Consider the following 22117-nt stretch of genomic DNA (forward strand, 5'->3'; position numbering starts at 1 on the left):
TGTGTCTTTTTGATTTTAATTTCCCTAAGCTATAGGACCATAAGTGGAAGTGCCCTAGGCTCTGTTGCTTTGTTTTTTAGATGTTTCAGGAAACACCATACACTTCTCCCCAGTGTCTGTTGGCAATTTACATCCCGCCCATCAGCATAACAAGGCTCCCAGTTCTCCATGGCCTGTCCTGCCTTTCTGGATTTTACACTTTTTTCAGATGGCCCTTTTGACCGGGGGGAAGTGAGACTTCATTGTAGTGCAGATTTCCTTTGCAAGCTTGCTTGGTTGGCCAAAAAAGGCGTATGCGTTTTTTCCTGAATATATTCAGGAAAAAACGCATACGCCCTTTTTGGCCAAGTGCATCATTGAGGACGTTCTGCCTCTTTTCCTATGCTTTCAATGCAATTCCAGTCTACCTCCTGAAATCGGTTTCCTGCAATTCTGCCGCGCTTTCAAGTCCTCTTGGCAGCCTTACTTCAGTATATTTTTGGACGATAGCTGTCATTTATAACTCTGCAGGTTTGTGAATTACAGTGCCCCTGAGCTTTTTTCTTCAACTCGCTTTCTTGTGAGCTGGCCGCAACACCGCAGGATTGCTTCAGGCCCTAATCTGTTTCCGGCATGGCACGCTGAGCCTTTGGTTAATTCCTCTTCCTGGTGGGAAATGACAGTTAAATTTGCCCGTCCAGACACCTCCAGCTAGTCTGTCATTGGTTCTCCCTATTCCTATTCATCTTCCGCAGAAATTGCAAACTGGGCCAAACAGGAGTTTAAAGGCACTGACTCTCCAAGTCGGGAGAGTGTTAGTAAAGCATCTGGAATGTTGCACCCGAGTACCAGGGGACGAAAACTGAGACATATTTGAACACGTCTCCCGATCACACGGTTGATCATTCTCTGGGTTCCACATGCATATTTTAGCTGAAGGAAGAATACCTTAAACCTGGAGAGTTGAGACCCGTGGAATGGGTACCATGCAATATGACTTCAAAGAGTCTTCATTTGCTCACTGAACCTCTCCAATCCTGTCACAGCTGTGTTTATGCCCCTGTACACACGCTTGATTCTCTTTCAGACATAGCCATCCATACGTTTTAAGATTCTTACTAGTCAGGTATATTCTTAGGCGTTTAATATGGGGTGTTGAGTCCATTTCGTTGAGCAAGGAGTAGCTCTTGTCTATTCCATATTTGGCTTAAGGAAATTTATCTGTGCTCATTTCAAACTCTAGTTTTATGCAGCACCCCAACTCACCTTCCCCCTTAAGCAAGCATAAGTTGGTTTTCTAAACTTGAGACCCTGTTCTGTTTTGTAATTCAGTTCATGTGTAGCCAAGTTCACATTCTGTGTATTAGTGATACCTTATGATGTTTCTTTTCTGTGTGACTTATTTCAGTTCGAATCATCATACCTGAATCTACTCATTATGGTGCTACGGGCCTGATGACATAGATTTCATTGCTGAGTGTTATTGCATTGTACGTAAGTACCACAACTTCTTTATCCATTTTTCACTTTCTGCGCTATTGAACTTGTACGGTAAACGAGGTTCTTGTAAACAGAGGCATCCCAAACTTTGGGGTGGCTGTGTCTTTTTGATTTTAATTTCCCTAAGCTATAGGACCATAAGTGGAAGTGCCCTAGGCTCTGTTGCTTTGTATTTTAGATGTTTCAGGAAACACCATACACTTCTCCCGAGTGGCTGTTGGCAATTTACATCCCGCCCATCAGCATAAGAAGGCTCCCAGTTCTCCATGGCCTGTGGTGCCTTTATGGATTTTACACTTTTTTCAGATGGCCCTTTTGACCCGGTGGAAGTGAGAGTTCATTGTAGTGCAGATTTCCTTTGCAAGCTTACTTGGTTGGCCAAAAAGGGCGTATGCGTTTTTTCCTGAATATATTCAGGAAAAAACGCATACGCCCTTTTTGGCCAAGTGCATCATTGTCGAGGTTCTGACTCTCTTCATATGTTTTCAATGCAATTCCAGTCTACCTACTGAAATCGGTTTCCTGCAATTCTGCCTTGCTTTCAATGCCTCTTCATAGCCTTACCTCAATATATTTTTTGAAAATAGTTGGCCTTTATAACTCTGCAGGTTTTTGAATTGCAGTGGCCCTTAGCTCCATTTTTCAGCTCTTATTTTTGTGGTCTTGCCCCATAACCACAGGATTCCTTGAAGCCCTATTTTTCTTCTGGGGCACCTTGCTGTGCCTTTGGTTAATTCTTCTTACTGATGTGACATTAGAGTGACATGTGCCCATTGAAACCGCTACAGCTAGTTTCTCACTGGTTCCCCCTATTCCCATTCATCCTCCGCACTAACTGCAGACTGTGCAATACCAGAACTTAAAGGCATTGACTCTCCATGTGGGGATGTTGTTAGTAAAGTGGCTGGAATGTCGATCCGGAGCCCCAGGAGAGGAAAAATGAGGTGCGTTTTAGAAACCTTTCCCGATCATATGGTATACCAGTCGCTGGGTTTCCCAAGCATGGTTTAGCTGTAGGAAGATTCCCTTCAACCTGGAGTGTTGGGACCCTTGGAATGAGTAGCATGAAGTATTGCATTAAACTTTCGGCAGTTGCTCACCAAAGCTCACCAATCCTCTCAGCCCCAAGTGTCCAGCCTTATGTCTTATCCAGCTGTGGGTTTATATGTGGTCAATCCAGGTTGCATCACAGCCCCTGAGCGAATTTTGTAAGAATTTTTCTCTCTTTCATTGTTTCAGCGTTTTGTTTTTAAAATTTATTTCTATAATGGGGTTTAGCTCATTTTCACTGCTGTGTTTGTGCCGCTCTGCACACACTTGATTCCCTTATGGAGATATATCAATACATGGGTTTTAAGATTCTTATTACTCAGATATATTTCTCTGCAGTGTATAGGGTGTGTTGAGGCCAGTTCATTGAACAAGGTGTAGATCTTGTCTAATACCTATTTGGTTTATTGAACGGTATCTGTGCTAATTTCAAACTCTGGTTTTATGCATCACCCCACCTCTCCTTTCCCCTTAAGCTGACATAAGTGTGTTTTCTAAATGTGAGACACTGTTCTGTTCTGTAATTCATTTCTTGTGCAGCCATATTTACCCTCCCTCTATAAGTGATATCTTATGATATGTTTCTTTTTCTGTTTGACTTATTTCAAGTAGTATTATCGGACCTAAATCCACTCTTTATCCTTCTACTAGCCTTATTACATTGATTTCATGGTGAAGAGATATTCCATTGTACATAAGTACCACATCTTCTTTATCCATTGTTCTCTTTCCTGGGATATTTAAGGTGTACTGAAGTTGAGGTTCTTGTAAACAGAGTAGCCCTAAACTGTGGTGTGCTTGTGTCTTGTTGATTTTAGACTTCCCTAGATATACTCCCATGATTGGAAGTGTCCTATGCTCTGTAGCTCTGTTTTTTAGATGATTTAGGAACCACCATACACTTCTCCAGAGTGGCTCTCGGCAGTTCACACACTGCCCATCAGCGTATAAAGGCTCCCTGTTCTCCATGGCCTGTCCTGCATTTCTGGTTTTTACAATTTTTTAGGATGGCCCTTTTGACTGGTGGGAAATGAGACTTCTTTGTTGTGCACATTTGCATTGCTTGCTTGCTTCGTTGCCCATAAAGTGCGTATGCGTTTTTTTCCTGGATATAATCAGGAAAAAACGCATACGCCCTTTTGGGCCAACTGCATCATTGTCGAAATTCTGCCGCTTTTCATGTGCGTTAAAGACGAGTCCAATCTATCTCTTGAAATCTGTTTCTTGCAATTCTGTCTTGCATTCAGATCCTCTTCTTTGCCTTACCTCAACATATTTTTGGACGTTAGTTTTCATTTATAACTCTGCAGGTTTGTGAATTGCAGTGACCCTGAGCTCCATTTTTTAAGTTGCTCTTTTGTGAGCTGGCCTCAAACCCGCAGGATTGCTTCAGGCCCTATTTTGGCTCCGGCGAGGCAGGCTGAGCCTTTCTTTAATTCTTATTCTTAATGGGAAATTAGAGTGATATGTGCCCGTCCAAACCCCTACAACTATTCTCTCATTGGTTCCCCCTCTTCCCGTTCATCCTCCTCACAATTTGCAAAATGTGTGAAACAGAAGTTTAAATGTGCTGATTCTCCAAGTGGGGAGATTCTAAGTAGCGTGGCTGGAATGGTGAACAGGAGCACCAGGAGAGGATAAATGAGGTGCATTTTAGACACATCTCCCGATCACATGGTGTACAGTCCTCTGGGTTTTCCATGCATGTTTTAGCTGTAGGAAGATCCCTTGAACCTGCAGATTTGGGACCCATTGAATGGGTAACAGGTAGTATTACTTTAAAGGGTGTGCATTTCCTCACCCAACCTCACATTTCTCTTAGCGCAAACAGTTTCCAGCCTTATGTCTCATCCTGCTGTGGGTCTAGATGTGTTCAATCCATGTTGCATCACCGTCCCTGAGGAAAACTTGTAAGAGGTTTTCTCTGTCTCTCTGTCGTTTATTTTTTTCAATTTATTACTATATTGGTTACAGCTGATTTTCAAAGCTCTGTTTCTTGCTGCTGTACATCCACTTGATTCACGTACAGAGAGACATCAATAAATTCTTTTTCAGATTCTTACCAGTCGTATATATTCTTTTCCGGTGACTTGAGTGTGCTGAGTGCAGTTCTTTTAGCTACCGTGTAGGCCTTGTTGATTATCAGTTTGGTATTTGGAATGGTATCTTTGCTAATTTCAACCTCCTGGATGATGCCTCACCCCTCCCCACCTTTCCCGTTTAGCAGCCTTATGCGTGTTTTCTACATATTTGACTATGTTTTTGTTTTGTAATTTATTTCATGTGTAGCCATTTTGGATTCCACCTTTAAGTGATAGCTTATGATATGTGTCTTTTTCTTTTTGAATTCTGTCACTTAGAATGATCATACGTAACTCCTCGGGAGTTGTTACAACTGGCCATATTTCATTGATTTCCAGGCTGAATAATATTCCACTCTACCTAAGTACCACATCTCTATCCATTTTTTCCCTCCAGAGACATTTAAGTTATATCCTAGTCGAGGATCTTTTAAACAGAGAGGGGGTAAACATTGGGGTGCCTGTGTCCTCTCGATTTTTGTTTTTCCCAAGATATACGCCCATGAGTGCAAGTGCCCTATGCTCTGTAGCTCATTTTTTAGATGCTTTAGTAAACACAATACACTTCTCCAGAATGGCCGTTGGCAATATACATTTCCACTATAAGTCTCACAGGGCTCCCTCTTCTCGTTGCCCTGTCCTGCATTTCTGTTTTTTACGCTTTATGAGGATGGCTCTTCTGACTGATGTGAAGTGATATCTTTTGTAGTATTGACTTCCAGTGCCCACCTGTTTGGTTGGCTAAAAAAGTGTATGCCCTTTTCTTGAATATATACAGAAAAAAACGCATACACCCTTTTTGGCCAACTGCAATGTTCAGCTCCTTTTCTTGTGCTTAATGGCGAGTCCTTTCTACCTCCTCAAATCCCTTTCCTGCCATTCTCCCTTGCTTACAAGTCCTTTTCTTTGACTTTCCTCAAGACATTTTTCAGTGATGGATATTTTCAACTCTGCAGTTTTGTGAATTTTACTGCCCCTGAGTTCCATTGTTCAACTTGTGTTTATGGGAACTGGCCACAAAGCAGCGGGATTTCCTCAAGCCCTATACTGTTTCCATGGGCAACCCTAGCCTTTGGTCAATTCGTCTTCCTGATTGGAAATTAGAGTGACATGTGCCTGTCTGAACACCTAGGACTTGTCTCTCATTGTTCCTCATCCTTCCGCTTCATCCTCTGGACAAATTCCAAACTGTACGCAACAGGATGTTGACAGTGCTGACATCTCCAAGTGGGGAGACTGTTAGTAAAGACGCTGGAGGGGTGAACCCGAGCACCAGGAGATGAGGAGATGAGATGCCTTTTCCAAACTCTTCCCGATCAGACGGTATACCATCCTCTGGGTGTGACAGACATGTTTTAGCAGTAGGAAGAGTCCCATTCATGTAAGGAGAACACCAGGGCTTTTTCAAAATCAGTGTCTCCCCGAAACCCAAACTGGGGAAGTTTTTAAGCTACGGCTACACATATGTTCATTAAGGGCCTTGGGAAGTAGGCAGAGTCCAAACTTTAGATAATTGAAGTCTTCAGGGTCAGAAGCACTCACCACCAGCTTCCCTTAGGCTACACTTTAACTGTCATTGATAGATGATGTCAATAAAAATATCTATTCTTTTTCAGATTATTTCCCCTTATAGGTTATTGCAAAATGTTGAGTGTAGTTCCCTGTGCTATACAGTAGTTCCTTGTTGATGATCTATTTTATACATAGCAGTGTGTATGTGTTAATTCCAAACTGTTAATTTATCCCTCCTCCCACCTTTCCCCTTTGGTAATAATAAATTATAAGATTTTATACTTCTCAGAAATGGGGGAGCTGAAAGAGAGGTATCATTTTCAATGGAAAAGCATTTAAAACAAGATTGAAGGTTTAACCAAGATTATTAGATGTACATCCTTGGAAAGAAATCACTTCGTTTCTCTAATATTGACCTGACAAATAAGACAAACCTTTTCACTGAACTTGCTTATAAAAAGTAATGGAAATATCAAATGGAAGTGTTAAAAACATCTTATTTTACCCGAGCCTTATACACTGTTCTATGTTAACTACAGTTTGGCTCACACATCTGTTCATTGAGGTTACAATAGTCTCAATTTCTGTTACTGATCCTCCAGAGTGGACCCCAACAAGTGTCCCCCTGCCCAGTGTCATTGGGGCCAACAGATCGAGACTGAGTTTGGTTCACAAGCAAAGGAAACTTTATATTTTGATCAGAGAATGGAGAGGTGAGAGCATGCACTACCCCGTGGGCTGTGGGCTGGGCTGCTGTGTAGAGACCTGTCAGAGTCAGTGGGAGGGAAGGAGGGGGCGGAGCTCTCGAGGGCCGGGTTGGCTGTAGCTCAGGCTCTATATCGTGGAGTCTGCACTGGGCCCCAGGAGCTGAGGTGTCGACCCAGCCATTCTGCACTAGGAAATCTGGTCTGAAGTGCCGGGTGTGGAACCTCTGCATGCGGGACCCTAGGAGCACGTGAAATTAGACAAAGCACAAAGGATAAAAAAGGTTAGACTTGACTTTATTGCCCAGATTCTATTTTTATCTCCCAGGGATTTTTAATGGGCTTTGCTGGGGACAAACCCCTCCTCTGCTTTTTGTCCCGTTCCTCATTCTTGGAGTGCTGAGGGTGCAGACCCTTCTTCTGTAACTGCTGAGTGCTGAGTTGGGAGCCCTCATACCCTGGGGCGAGGGTCAGAGCTTCTCCCCAGCAGCCTCCCGGTGACGTTGATTGTCCCCAGGACCCCTGCCTCCCTGTTCGTCCACCTGAGCACCAGCATTGGAAGTGTTATAGATTCTAATGACCTTTAAGGGTCCAGGAAAGAGATGTGCAGAGACGCTGTGGGGGCCGGTTTCACCCCGCCCCACATTTGTTTGGCCACCTTAGGCTGACCGTTTCTGCCAGCCTAGATGTTCTGACCAGTAGTCTGCGCTTTCTTCAATTAGGCCCCTGAATTAACGTACAAACAGCACCAGGTGTCAGAGCCCTGCCCGCTCAACTCCCAGACAATCCAGGGTCAGTGGTGATCAAGGACCATGATGGCCACTGAGTCAACAGCCTTTTGAAGTAAACAGGAGTCCAGCCGGTCTTATTGGCCACCATCATCATGGTGTCTGTAGGCTTTTCTATGGTGACAGTGTGGTATACTGTTCCCCCGCCAAGATTATTAGCTCCCCTCTGGGTGCAGTAAGTCCTGCAAGCAGTAGTCTACTCTTTTGGGACACACTCTTGTTGTTTTATGAGAGAAACTCCAGGTCAAGTGATGTTCACACGAGTCGTCATGGTGCCCTGTTGCCCCCGGTTATCTCTCTGGATGTTGGAGTTGGAGGGCCTCCTCACTCGAGGTCGGTGTGCCCACGGAGCGAACCCTGCAACTTCAGGGCATGGTTGGTGGTTAGGATCACCACGTGGGGTCCTTTTCCCTTAGGAGGGAGGTGGCCTTTTGGGCTGCTGATTTCCAGGTTTTTAGATACCGCCAGTATCTTGGCCAGATGTGGCAGTGGGCCAAGCCCCTTAGTGACCGTAGTTTATCCTACCTGGATGGCATTCTTGCATTGTTCCATTTCAAGTGGTCCCAGTTTTTGCACTAATTCTCCAATGGCGATTCACCTTTCACCGGGAATGTAAAGGTCAAAGGGTTTAGCTAAATTAGGGAGTTCCAGGGCAAGGGTCTGAATTGACTGCTCTTTCCATTCTTGAAAGGCCACTTCTGGATTCTATTCAAAAGGATCATCATCTTTTCCTTTCAGTGTTTCATATAGAGGCCCAGCTAGTAGACTGTAGTTAGGGATCCAGAAGCAGCAAACCCTGGCCTCCCCAGGAACCCCTAAGCTGTCTTCTAGTTTTAGAAAGGGGTAAGGCTGAAAATGGTTTCTTCCCTTTCCTGGGATGGGCTTCTCCGACCTTCTGTGAGAATGAAGCCCAGGCAGGTCACTGCAGTCTGTGATATTTGAGCTTTTTCTTGGACAACTTCTATCCTTTATTGGCTTGGTAGTTCAGAGGCCTCCTTAGTAGGGCTAGCGATCAGAATGTCGCCTGCATATTGAAGGAGGGTTTCCTTTTCCAGAGGTAGAACTTTTAGGTCTTTAGCTAAGCTTTCCCCAAAGATGGTGTGGGAATTTTTGCACCCTTGGGGCCGAACGGCCCGGAAGTATTGTTTTAGTTGTATGTTGAGTCCTGCCACTCACAAGCCAAAATTTCTTGTGACTCTGGGACTAATGGAATACAAAAGAAGGCATCATTGAAGACTAATACAGAATACCATGTCCTGGTGGTTGGTAGAATGACCAGCAGGGTGTAGGAATTAGGAGCAACTGGAGGTATATCCTCGGTGGCTTCACTGACTGTCCTGACATCCTTTACCAGGTCCCCAGCAGCCCATGGGACTCTCGTGGTCAGACCAATCCCAGAATATGGAGCTCACCTGGGCAGGTACCCCACCCCCACCCCAGCCCACGGGGCTCTCGTGGTCAGGCCCCTCCCAGGATACAGAGCTACCCTTGCAGATACTGTGGCAGGGCTGGGCACACAGGAACCGTGCACATAGCCCTCATTGCAGAGCACCCCCAGCTCACCTGTCGCTCAGAGCTGACACAGAGCACCTCAGAGCAGGACTTGAACTAACAAACAGCAGCTGTGACAGGTCTGTGACCCTGGGCATCACTCCGTGCGGCCTCCCTCCACCTGGTCTTCCAGAGACTTCCACTGCACCCGGGGCACCAGGCCTCTGTCTCCAACCACCACCCACCCCTCCTCTCCCTGACTCCTGGGTTCCTCTCATTAGGAGAGGGTTCTCTTGAAGTTGTCTCCCACTCATGGGCCAGATAAAATGATTAGAAAACAAGCCAAAGCTGCAGCCCCTTGTCTATCCTGACTCTCGGGAGCCCACACCTGTTCCTTGGACCTAGCCGCTTCAGCAAGTTCCATTTTCTGCAACTGTGAGCCCCTGAGGGGTGATGATTGGCTGACCTGGGCAGACTTACCGTGCCGGCCAGCCCTCCCCAGGTGTGCCTGGGTTGAGATCAATATAAATACCACTCCAGGCAGCAAGAGCCCCTGCAGCCGTGCCTGACGCCATTTTCTCTGCCCTGTCAGCAGTCTCGGGGCTGGGCTGGTGGGAGGGAGGGAGAGGCCACGGCTTTGTGGGTGGCCCAGTGTGAGTGGGGCTCTGCTGGACTTTCTGCAGCAGTTGCCAGGCTGCCACCTGCTAAAGAAGAGGATGTGTCACCCATACCTGCTGCTGGAATTTCTCCCTGGGCAGAGGTGAGGAAGGAAAAAAGCAGTGGGGGCAGGGACAGGACGGGTATCTCAGGCAGGGAAATGGAAATCTTCCAGAAGAGCACCCAGGGCCAGGACCATCCTGGCTGGCCTGCAGGCACCAAGTCGGCCGGCATGCTGTCACTCGTGTGGCTCCATGGCCCTTCCTCTAGGCTTTCAAGTCCTTGTATATATTCAGGTGTTTTACCTGGGACAGGTGGGAATAGTTCAGCAGCAACTGGCCTGGGGCTCAGCTCACGTTTACTCACAGATGCCCTGGCACGGTGCCCCAGCTTTGCAATGAGGACGCTTGTTGCGTGGGGGCTGCTGGCTGAATGGGAGACGATTCCCCACCACTGACCAACTTCAGAATTGTTTACAACTGGAGCAAGTGCCCTGATACGGTTTTCTTCTGTGTAACTGGTGGGTTCTGTGTTTTTTTTCTCTTTTTCGTTTTTGGTTCAAGGTAGATTTTATTCCTCTTTTTTGTATTTACAGATATAAGCATGGAAATAAATTATTCATATAAATACATGTATGTGCAGGGAATAATTGTTTTTTCTGTTTTATTTTTTAAATTTTATTTCTTTTTAATTTTGAATTTTATTTTATATTTTTATACAGCAGGTTCTTATTGGTTATCTATTTTATACATATAAATGTATACATGCCAATCCCAGTCTCTCAACTCCTCCCACCACCACCCCCCCAACAGCTTTCCCCCCTTGTTGTCCATACGTTTGTTGTCTACATCTGTTGCTCTATTTATGCCTTGCAAAATGGTTAATCTGTACAGTTTTTCTAGGTTCCACATATATGCATGAATATACAAGATTTGTTTTTCTCTTTCTGACTTACTTCACTCTGTATGACAGTCTCTGGATCCATCGACGTCTCTACAAATGACCCAATTTCATTCCTTTTCATGGCTTAGTAATATTCCATTTTATATATGTACCACGGCTTTATGCATTCGTCTGTCTGTGGGCATTTAGGTTGCTTCCATTACCTCGATATTGTAAATAGTGATGCAATGAACATTGCGGTGAATGTCTCTTTTTGATTTATGGATTTGTCTGGGTATATGTCCAGTACTGGGATTGCTGTATCATATGGGAATTCTATTGTTAGTTTCTTAAGAAATTCCATATTGTTCTCCATAATGACTGTATCAATTTATATTCCCAACAATAGTGGAAGAGGGTTCCTTTTCTCTACACCCTTTCCAGCATTTTTTGTTTGTAGATTTTCTATGATGCCTATTCTACCAGGTGTGAGGTGATACCTCATTGCTGAATCCATTACGTTCAGCAAGGGGTAGGTCTTGTCTATTCCATATTTGGCTTATGGAACAGTATCTGTGCTAATTTCAAACTCTGCTTTTATGCAGCACCCCAACTCACCTTTCCCCTTAAGCAAGCATAAGATGGTTTTCTAAATTTGAGTCCCTGTTCTATTATGTAATTCAGTTTCTGTGTAGCCAAGTTTACATTCCGTGTATTAGTGATATCTCATGATGTTTCATTTTCTGTGTGACTTATTTCAGTTAGAATCATCATACCTGAATCCACTCATTATGCTGCTATGGGCCTGATGACATAGATTTCATTGCTGAGTGATATTGCATTGTACGTAAGTACCACAACTTCTTTATCCATTTTTCACTTTCTGCAATATTGAACTTGTACGGTAAACGAGGTTCTTGTAAACAGAGGCGTCCCAAACTTTGGGGTGGCTGTGTCTTTTTGATTTTAATTTCCCTAAGCTACAGGACCATAAGTGGAAGTGCCCTAGGCTCTGTTGCTTTGTTTTTTAGATGTTTCAGGAAACACCACACACTTCTCCCAAGTGGCTGTTGGCAATTTACATCCTACCCATCAGCATAACAAGGCTCCCAGTTCTCCATGGCCTGTCCTGCCTTTCTGGATTTTACACTTTTTTCAGATGGCCCTTTTGACCGGGGGGAAGTGACACTTCATTGTAGTGCAGATTTCCTTTGCAAGCTTGCTTGGTTGGCCAAAAAGGGCGTATGCGTTTTTTCCTGAATATATTCAGGAAAAAACGCATACGCCCTTTTTGGCCAAGTGCATCATTGTGGACGTTCTGCCTCTTTTCCTATGCTTTCAATGCAATTCCAGTCTACCTCCTGAAATCGGTTTCCTGCAATTCTGCCCCACTTTCAAGTCCTCTTGGCAGCCTTACTTCAGTATATTTTTGGACGATAGCTGTCATTTATAACTCTGCAGGTTTGTGAATTACAGTGCCCCTGAGCTCCTTTCTTCAACTCGCTTTCTTTTGAGCTGGCCGCAGCACCGCAGGATGGCTTCAGGCCCTAATCTGGTTCCAGCACGGCACGCTGAGCATTTGGTTATTTCCTCTTCCTGGTGGGAAATGAGAGTTAAATTTGCCCGTCCAGACACCTCCAGCTAGTCTCTCATTGGTTCTCCCTATTCCTGTTCATCTTCCGCAGAAATTGCAAACTGGGCCAAACAGGAAGTTAAAGGCGCTGACTCTCCAAGTGGGAAGAGTGTTAGTAAAGCGTCTGGAATGTTGCACCCGAGTACCAGGGGAGGAAAACTGAGACACTTGAACATGTCTCCCGTTCACATGGTTGATCATACTCTGGGTTCCACATGCATGTTTTAGCTGACGGAAGAATACCTTAAACCTGGATAGTTGAAAACCGTGGAATGGGTATCATGCAATATGCCTTCAATGGGTTTTCATTTGCTCACCGAACCTCTCTAATCCTATCACTGCTGCGTTTATGCCCCTGTACACATGCTTGATTCTCTTTTGGAGACATAGCAATCCATAGGTTTTAAGATACTTACTAGTCAGGTACATTCTTAGGCGTTTAATATGCGGTGTTGAGTCCATTTCGTTGAGCAAGGAGTAGCTCTTGTCTATTCCATATTTGGCTTAAGGAACTTTATCTGTGTTCATTTCAATCTCTGGTTTTATGCAGCACCCCAACTCACCTTTCCCCTTAAGCAAGCATAAGTTGGTTTTCTAAATTTGAGACCCTGTTCTGTTCTGTAAATCAGTTCCTGTGTAGCCAAGTTTACATTCCGTGTATTACTGATATCTTATGATGTTTGTTTTTCTGTGTGACTTATTTCAGTTAGAATCATCGTACCTGAATCCACTCATTGTGCTGCTAAGGGCCTGATGACATAGATTTCATTGCTGAGTGATATTGCTTTGTAAGTAAATACCACAACTTCTTTATCCATTTTTCACTTTCTGCGATGTTGAACTTGTACGGTAAACGAGGTTCTTGTAAACAGAGGCGTCCGAAACTTTGGGGTGGCTGTGTCTTTTTGATTTTAATTTCCCTAATCTATAGGACCATAAGTGGAAGTGCCCTAGGCTCTGTTGCTTTGTTTTTTAGATGTTTCAGGAAACACCATACACTTCTCCCGAGTGTCTGTTGGTAATTTACATCCCGCCCATCAGCATAACAAGGCTCCCAGTTCTCCATGGCCTCTCCTGCCTTTCTGGATTTTACACTTTTTTCAGATGGCCCTTTTGACCTGGGGGAAGTGAGACTTCATTGTATTGCAGATTTCCTTTGCAAATTTGCTTGGTTGGCCAAAAAGGGTGTATGCGTTTTTTCCTGAATATATTCAGGAAACAACGCATACACACTTTTTGTCCAAGTGCATCATTGTGGACGATCTGCCTCTTTTCCTATGCTTTCAATGCAATTCCAGTCTACCTCCTGAAATCGGTTTCCTGCAATTCTGCCCCGCTTTCAAGTCCTCTTGGCAGCCTTACTTCAGTATATTTTTGGACGATAGCTGTCATTTATAACTCTGCAGGTTTGTGAATTACAGTGCCCCTGAGCTCCTTTCTTCAACTCGCTTTCTTGTGAGCTGGCCGCAACACCGCAGGATGGCTTCAGGCCCTAATCTGGTTCCGGCACGGCACACTGAGCCTTTGGTTATTTCCTCTTTCTGGTGGGAAATCAGAGTTAAATTTGTGCGTCCAGACACCTCCAGCTAGTCTCTCATTGGTTCTCGCTATTCCTGTTAATCTTCCGCAGAAATTGCAAACTGGGCCAAACAGGAGGTTAAAGGCGCTGACTCTCCAATTGGGGAGAGTGTTAGTAAAGCGTCTGGAATGTTGCACCCGAGTACCAGGGGAGGAAAACTGAGACATATTTGAACACGTCTCCCGTTCACACGGTTGATCATACTCTGGGTTCCACATGCATATTTTAGCTGAAGGAAGAATACCTTAAACCTGGAGAGTTGAGACCCGTGTAATGGGTACCATGCAATATGACTTCAAAGGGTCTTCATTTGCTCACTGAACTTCTCCAATCCTATCACTGCTACTTTTATGCCCCTGTACACACGCTTGATTCTCTTTTGGAGACATAGCAATCCATAGGTTTTAAGATACTTACTAGTCAGATACATTCTTAGGCGTTTAATATGGGGTGTTGAGTCCATTTCGTTGAGCAAGGAGTAGCTCTTGTCTATTCCATATTTGGCTTAAGGAACTTTATCTGTGCTCATTTCAATCTCTGGTTTTATGCAGCACCCCAACTCACCTTTCCCCTTAAGCAAGCATAAGTTGGTTTTCTAAATTTGAGGCCCTGTTCTGTTTTGGAATTCAGTTCCTGTGTAGCCAAGTTTAAATTCCGTGTATTAGTGATATCTTATGATGTTTCTTTTTCTGTGTGACTTATTTCAGTTAGAATCATCGTACCTGAATCCACTCATTATGCTGCTACGGGCCTGATGACATAGATTTCATTGCTGAGTGATACTGCATTGTACGTAAGTACCACAAGTTCTTTATCCATTTTTCACTTTCTGTGATACTGAACTTGTACGGTAAACGAGGTTCTTGTAAACAGAGGCGTCCCAAACTTTGGGGTGGCTGTGTCTTTTTGATTTTAATTTCCCTAAGCTATAGGACCATAAGTGGAAGTGCCCTAGGCTCTGTTGCTTTGTTTTTTAGATGTTTCAGGAAACACCATACACTTCTCCCCAGTGTCTGTTGGCAATTTACATCCCGCCCATCAGCATAACAAGGCTCCCAGTTCTCCATGGCCTGTCCTGCCTTTCTGGATTTTACACTTTTTTCAGATGGCCCATTTGACCGGGGGGAAGTGAGACTTCATTGTAGTGCAGATTTCCTTTGCAAGCTTGCTTGGTTGTCCAAAAAGGGCGTATGCGTTTTTTCCTGAATATATTCAGGAAAAAACGCATACGCACTTTTTGGCCAAGTGCGTCATTGTGGACGTTCTGCCTCTTTTCCTATGCTTTCAATGCAATTCCAGTCTACCTCCTGAAATCGGTTTCCTGCAATTCTGCCCCGCATTCAAGTCCTCTTGGCTGCCTTACTTCAGTATATTTTTGGACGATAGCTGTCATTTATAACTCTGCAGGTTTGTGAATTACAGTGCCCCTGAGCTCCTTTCTTCAACTCGCTTTCTTGTGACCTGGCCGCAACACCGCAGGATGGCTTCAGGCCCTAATCTGGTTCCGGCACGGCACGCTGAGCCTTTGGTTATTTCCTCTTCCTGGTGGGAAATCAGAGTTAAATTTGTGCGTCCAGACACCTCCAGCTAGTCTCTCATTGGTTCTCGATATTCCTGTTAATCTTCCGCAGAAATTGCAAACTGGGCCAAACAGGAGGTTAAAGGCGCTGACTCTCCAATTGGGGAGAGTGTTAGTAAAGCGTCTGGAATGTGGCACCCGAGTACCAGGGGAGGAAAACTGAGACATATTTGAACACGTCTCCCGTTCACACGGTTGATCATACTCTTGGTTCCACATGCATATTTTAGCTGAAGGAAGAATACCTTAAACCTGGGTAGTTGAAACCCGTGGAATGGGTACCATGCAATATAACTTCAAAGGGTCTTCATTTGCTCACTGAACTTCTCCAATCCTATCCCTGCTACTTTTATGCCCCTGTACACACGCTTGATTCTCTTTTGGAGACATAGCAATACATAGGTTTTAAGATACTTACTAGTCAGGTACATTCTTAGGCGTTTAATATGGGGTGTTGAGTCCATTTCATTGAGCAAGGAGTAGCTGTTGTCTATTCCATATTTGGCTTAAGGAACTTTATCTGTGCTCATTTCAATCTCTGGTTTTATGCAGCACCCCAACTCACCTTTCCCCTTAAGCAAGCATAAGTTGGTTTTCTAAATTTGAGACCCTGTTCTGTTCTGTAATTCAGTTCCTGTGTAGCCAAGTTTACATTCCGTGTATTAGTGATATCTTATGATGTTTCTTTTTCTGTGTGACTTATTTCAGTTAGAATCATCGTACCTGAATCCACTCATTATGCTGCTACGGGCCTGATGACATAGATTTCATTGCTGAGTGATACTGCATTGTATGTAAGTACCACAAGTTCTTTATCCATTTTTCACTTTCTGTGATATTGAACTTGTACGGTAAACGAGGTTCTTGTAAACAGAGGCGTCCCAAACTTTGGGGTGGCTGTGTCTTTTTGATTTTAATTTCCCTAAGCTATAGGACCATAAGTGGAAGTGCCCTAGGCTCTGTTGCTTTGTTTTTTAGATGTTTCAGGAAACACCATACACTTCTCCCGAATGTCTGTTGGCAATTTACATCCCGCCCATCAGCATAACAAGGCTCCCAGTTCTCCATGGCCTGTCCTGCCTTTCTGGATTTTACACTTTTTTCAGATGGCCCTTTTGACCGGGGGGAAGTGAGACCTCATTGTAGTGCAGATTTCGTTTGCAAGCTTGCTTGGTTTTCCAAAAAGGGCGTATGCGTTTTTTCCTGAATATATTCAGGAAAAAACGCATACGCCCTTTTTGGCCAAGTGCATCATTGTGGACGTTCTGCCTCTTTTCCTATGCTTTCAATGCAATTCCAGTCTACCTCCTGAAATAGGTTTCCTGCAATTCTGCCCCGCTTTCAAGTCCTCTTGGCAGCCTTACTTCAGTATATTTTTGGACGATAGCTGTCATTTATAACTCTGCAGGTTTGTGAATTACAGTGCCCCTGAGCTCCTTTCTTCAACTCGCTTTCTTTTGAGCTGGCCGCAACACCACAGGATGGCTTCAGGCCCTAATCTGGTTCCGGCACGGCACGCTGAGCCTTCGGTTAATTCCTCTTCCTGGTGGGAAATGAGAGTTAAATTTGCCCGTCCAGACACCTCCAGCTAGTCTCTCATTGGTTCTCCCTATTCCTGTTCATCTTCCGCAGAAATTGCAAACTGGGTCAAACAGGAGGTTAAAGGTACTGACTCTCCAAGTGGGGAGAGTGTTAGTAAAGCGTCTGGAATGTTGCACCCGAGTACCAGGGTACGAAAACTGAGACATATTTGAACACGTCTCCCGATCACATGGTTGATCATACTCTAGGTTCCACATGCATGTTTTAGCTGAAGGAAGAATACCTTAAACCTGGGTAGTTGAAACCCGTGGAATGGGTACCATGCAATATGACTTCAAAGGGTCTTCGTTTGCTCACCGAACCTCTCCAATCCTATCACTGCTGCGTTTATGCCCCTGTACACATGCTTGATTCTCTTTCGGAGACATAGCAATCCATAGGTTTTAAGATACTTACTAGTCAGGTACATTCTTAGGCGTTTAATATGCGGTGTTGAGTCCATTTCGTTGAGCAAGGAGTAGCTCTTGTCTATTCCATATTTGGCTTAAGGAACTTTATCTGTGCTCATTTCAATCTCTGGTTTTATGCAGCACCCCAACTCACCTTTCCCCTTAAGCAAGCATAAGTTGGTTTTCTAAATTTGAGACCCTGTTCTGTTTTGGAATTCAGTTCCTGTGTAGCCAAGTTTATATTCCGTGTATTAGTGATATCTTATGATGTTTCTTTTTCTGTGTGACTTATTTCAGTTAGAATCATCGTACCTGAATCCACTCATTATGCTGCTACGGGCCTGGTGACATAGATTTCATTGCTGAGTGATACTGCATTGTACGTAAGTTCCACAAGTTCTTTATCCATTTTTCACTTTCTGTGATACTGAAGTTGTACGGTAAACGAGGTTCTTGTAAACAGAGGCGTCCCAAACTTTGGGGTGGCTGTGTCTTTTTGATTTTAATTTCCCTAAGCTATAGGACCATAAGTGGAAGTGCCCTAGGTTCTGTTGCTTTGTTTTTTAGATATTTCAGGAAACACCATACACTTCTCCCGAGTGTCTCTTGGCAATTTACATCCCGCCCATCAGCATAACAAGGCTCCCAGTTCTCCATGGCCTGTCCTGTCTTTCTGGATTTTACACTTTGTTCAGATGGCCCTTTTGACCGGGGGGAAGTGAGACTTCATTGTAGTGCAGATTTCCTTTGCAAGTTTGCTTGGTTGCCCAAAAAGGGCGTATGCGTTTTTTCCTGAATATATTCAGGAAAAAACGCATACGCCCTTTTTGTCCAAGTGCATCATTGTGGACGCTCTGCCTCTTTTCCTATGCTTTCAATGCAATTCCAGTCTACCTCCTGAAATCGGTTTCCTGCAATTCTGCCCCGCTTTCAAGTCCTCTTGGCAGCCTTACTTCAGTATATTTTTGGACGATAGCTGTCATTTATAACTCTGCAGGTTTGTGCATTACAGTGCCCCTGAGCTCCTTTCTTGAACTCGCTTTGTTGTGACTTGGCCGCAACACCGCAGGATGGCTTCAGGCCCTAATCTGGTTCCGGCACGGCACGCTGAGCGTTTGGTTAATTCCTCTTCCTGGTGGGAAATGAGAGTTAAATTTGCCTGTCCAGACACCTCCAGCTAGTCTCTCATTGGTTCTCGCTATTCCTGTTAATCTTCCGCAGAAATTGCAAACTGGGCCAAACAGGAGGTTAAAGGGACTGACTCTCCAATTCGGGTGAGTGTTAGTAAAGCGTCTGGAATGTTGCACCCGAGTACCAGGGGAGGAAAACTGAGACATATTTGAACACATCTCCCGATCACATGGTTGATCATACTCTAGGTTCCACATGCATGTTTTAGCTGAAGGAAGAATACCTTAAACCTGGGTAGTTGAAACCCGTGGAATGGGTACCATGCAATATGACTTCAAAGGGTCTTCATTTGCTCACCGAACCTCTCCAATCCTATCACTGCTGCGTTTATGCCCCTGTACATACGATTGATTCTCTTTTGGAGACATAGCAATCCATAGGTTTTAAGATACTTACTAGTCAGGTACATTATTAGGCGTTTAATATGGGGTGTTGAGTCCATTTCATTGAGCAAGGAGTAGCTCTTGTCTATTCCATATTTGGCTTAAGGAACTTTATCTGTGCTCATTTCAATCTCTTGTTTTATGCAGCACCCCGACTCACCTTTCCTCTTAAGCAAGCATAAGTTGGTTTTCTAAATTTGAGACCCTGTTCTGTTTTGGAATTCAGTTCCTGTGTAGCCAAGTTTACATTCCGTGTATTAGTGATATCTTATGATGTTTCTTTTTCTGTGTGACTTATTTCAGTTAGAATCATCGAACCTGAATCCACTCATTATGCTGCTACGGGCCTGATGACATAGATTTCATTGCTGAGTGATACTGCATTGTACGTAAGTACCACAAGTTCTTTATCCATTTTTCACTTTCTGTGATACTGAACTTGTACGGTAAACGAGGTTCTTGTAAACAGAGGCGTCCCAAACTTTGGGGTGGCTGTGTCTTTTTGATTTTAATTTCCCTAAGCTATAGGACCATAAGTGGAAGTGCCCTAGGCTCTGTTGCTTTGTTTTTTAGATGTTTCAGGAAACACCATACACTTCTCCCGAGTGTCTGTTGGCAATTTACATCCCACCCATCAGCATAACAAGGGTCCCAGTTCTCCATGGCCTGTCCTGCCTTTCTGGATTTTACACTTTTTTCAGATGGCCCTTTTGACTGGGGGGAAGTGAGACTTCATTGTAGTGCAGATTTCCTTTGCAAGCTTGCTTGGTTGGCCAAAAAGGGCGTATGCGTTTTTTCCTGAATATATTCAGGAAAAAACGCATACGCCCTTTTTGGCCAAGTGCATCATTGTGGACGTTCTGCCTCTTTTCCTATGCTTTCAATGCAATTCCAGTCTACCTCCTGAAATCGGTTTCCTGCAATTCTGCCCCGCTTTCAAGTCCTCTTGGCAGCCTTACTTCAGTTTATTTTTGGACGATAGCTGTCATTTATAACTCTGCAGGTTTGTGAATTACAGTGCCCCTGAGCTCCTTTCTTCAACTCGCTTTCTTGTGAGCTGGCCGCAACACCGCAGGATGGCTTCAGGCCCTAATCTGGTTCCGGCACGGCACGCTGAGCCTTTGGTTATCTCCTCTTCCTGGTGGGAAATGAGAGTTAAATTTGCCCGTCCAGACACCTCCAGCTAGTCTCTCATTGGTTCTCGCTATTCCTGTACATCTTCCACAGAAATTGCAAACTGGGCCAAACAGGAGGTTAAAGGCGCTGACTCTCCTGGTGGGGAGAGTGTTAGTAAAGTGTCTGGAATGTTGCACCCGAGTACCAGGGGAGGAAAACTGAGACATATTTGAACACGTCTCCCGTTCACACGGTTGATCATACTCTGGGTTCCACATGCATGTTTTAGCTGAAGGAAGAATACCTTAAACCTGGGTAGTTGAAACACGTGGAATGGGTACCATGCAATATGACTTCAAAGGGTCTTCATTTGCTCACCGAACCTCTCCAATCCTATCACTGCTGAGTTTATGCCCCTGTACACACGCTTGATTCTCTTTTGGAGACATAGCAATCCATAGGTTTTAAGATACTTACTAGTCAGGTACATTCTTAGACGTTTAATATGGGGTGTTGAGTCCATTTCGTTGAGCAAGGAGTAGCTCTTGTCTATTCCATATTTGGCTTAAGGAACTTTATCTGTGCTCATTTCAATCTCTGGTTTTATGCAGCACCCCAACTCACCTTTCCCCTTAAGCAAGCATAAGTTGGTTTTCTAAATTTGAGACCCTCTTCTGTTTTGGAATTCAGTTCCTGTGTAGCCAAGTTTACATTCCGTGTATTACTGATATCTTATGATGTTTCTTTTTCTGTGTGACTTATTTCAGTTAGAATCATCGTACCTGAATCCACTCATTATGCTGCTACGGGCCTGATGACATAGATTTCATTGCTGAGGGATACTGAATTGTATATAAGTACCACAAGTTCTTTATCCATTTTTCACTTTCTGTGATACTGAACTTGTATGGTAAACGAGGTTCTTGTAAACAGAGGCGTCCCAAACTTTTGGGTGGCTGTGTCTTTTTGATTTTAATTTCCCTAAGCTATAGGACCATAAGTGGAAGTGCCCTAGGCTCTGTTGCTTTGTTTTTTAGATGTTTCAGGAAACACCATACACTTCTCCCGAGTGTCTGTTGGCAATTTACATCCCTCCCATCAGCATAACAAGGCTCCAAGTTCTCCATGGCCTGTCCTGCCTTTCTGGATTTTACACTTTTTTCAGATGGCCCTTTTGACCGGGGGGAAGTGAGACTTCATTGTAGTGCAGATTTCCTTTGCAAGCTTGCTTGGTTGGCCAAAAAGGGCGTATGCGTTTTTTCCTGAATATATTCAGGAAAAAACGCATACGCCCTTTTTGTCCAGGTGCATCATTGTGGACGCTCTGCCTCTTTTCCTATGCTTTCAATGCAATTCCAGTCTACCTCCTGAAATCGGTTTTCTGCAATTCTGCCCCGCTTTCAACTCCTCTTGGTAGCCTTACTTCAGTATATTTTTGGACGATAGCTGTCATTTATAACTCTGCAAGTTTGTGAATTACAGTGCCCCTGAGTTCCTTTCTTCAACTCGCTTTCTTGTGACCTGGCCGCAACACCGCAGGATGGCTTCAGGCCCTAATCTGGTTCCGGCACGGCACGCTGACCCTTTGGTTAATTCCGCTTCCTGGTGGGAAATGAGAGTTAAATTTGCCCGTCCAGACACCTCCAGCTAGTCTCTCATTGGTTTTCACTATTCCTGTACATCTTCCGCAGAAATTGTAAACTGGGCCAAACAGGAGTTTAAAGGGACTGACTCTCCAAGTCGGGAGAGTGTTAGTAAAGCGTCTGGAATGTTGCACCCGAGTACCAGGGTACGAAAACTGAGACATATTTGAACACGACTCCCGATCACACGGTTGATCATACTCTGGGTTCCACATGCATATTTTAGCTGAAGGAAGAATACCTTAAACCTGGAGAGTTGAGACCCGTGGAATGGGTACCATGCAATATGACTTCAAAGGGTCTTCATTTGCTCACTGAACCTCTCCAATCCTGTCACAGCTGTGTTTATGCCCCTGTA

General features: G+C 44.3%; 1 long non-coding RNA gene across 1 annotated transcript in view; it reads left to right on the top strand.

The window, feature by feature from the left end:
- Positions 1-22117, top strand: part of LOC137218069 (uncharacterized) — a 177066-nt gene that overhangs the window by 141309 nt on the left and 13640 nt on the right. Inside the window, exon 5 of the long non-coding RNA XR_010940432.1 lies at positions 11406-11491. This is a non-coding gene — a long non-coding RNA (uncharacterized lncRNA). The remainder of the gene's footprint in view (positions 1-11405; positions 11492-22117) is intronic.

Source organism: Pseudorca crassidens, unplaced genomic scaffold (assembly GCF_039906515.1).
Source record: "Pseudorca crassidens isolate mPseCra1 unplaced genomic scaffold, mPseCra1.hap1 Scaffold_146, whole genome shotgun sequence".
Taxonomy (NCBI): domain Eukaryota; kingdom Metazoa; phylum Chordata; class Mammalia; order Artiodactyla; family Delphinidae; genus Pseudorca; species Pseudorca crassidens.